The sequence below is a fragment of the Atta colombica genome, unplaced genomic scaffold (assembly GCF_001594045.1).
Source record: "Atta colombica isolate Treedump-2 unplaced genomic scaffold, Acol1.0 scaffold111, whole genome shotgun sequence".
Classification (NCBI taxonomy): domain Eukaryota; kingdom Metazoa; phylum Arthropoda; class Insecta; order Hymenoptera; family Formicidae; genus Atta; species Atta colombica.
Window position 1 is genome coordinate 1 of NW_017259197.1, and position 846 is coordinate 846.

Below are 846 nucleotides of genomic sequence, written 5' to 3' on the forward strand. Positions count from 1 at the left end.
ATATGTTAGTAAAGAAGAAAAGAGAAATTATACTTATTAGAACTTATTGCGGAGTTGTAAGTAATAAGTACGTCGCGAAGTTGCGAAATGCTCACAGCGTAATCGTTATTTTTTGTGGAAGAACAATCGCTACGGCCGCGACTGTTTAATGTTGTGCACATGACGCGTTGACGGATCCATTTGTAAGCCTTATACTTATTGTTAGAACAGTCTCGCTTTCCTGCGATTATGGATTTTGGAGGTGGTATTTTTAGAAAGACGCACGGTTTGTTTGGTTCGGTTATTTGCATCGAGATCATAGGGCTGTGCACGTCGCGCGCGACGCCACTGTGCGTTGCACAAATGACAGAATGAACAAAATTAACAAGATTCTCGAGCATGGAGTTTTTTTCCGGACACTAAACTCCCGTTGCGTATATCTTAAATTCATATTGCCGTACTCTAATTTTTACGGAAGAACAGAAAGAAAAGTTTTGCTGAAATAACTAAAAATTTAGCTACAGATTTGAAAATAATTTTATTCAACATATTTATGTAGGACGCTCAAAATAATTACTAAAACTTATAAATGTTAAAACTTTTTGAAGCATTGTCTTCACATTCTAATTATTTTGAGAGTTAGTCTTAATAAAGTTATTTTCAGATTTATATACCTATAAACGCATAATATTATTTGATATTAAATAATATTTTAGACACCTTCTTGAAATATTAAATGTAACATTTTAAGAATATTTAAGAATATACTAAAATTGTATAATATTAAATATAATATTAAGTATAATATTAAATAATATTTTCGAAATATTAATTGAAGGTTATATGTCCACTCCTGACAATATTGCA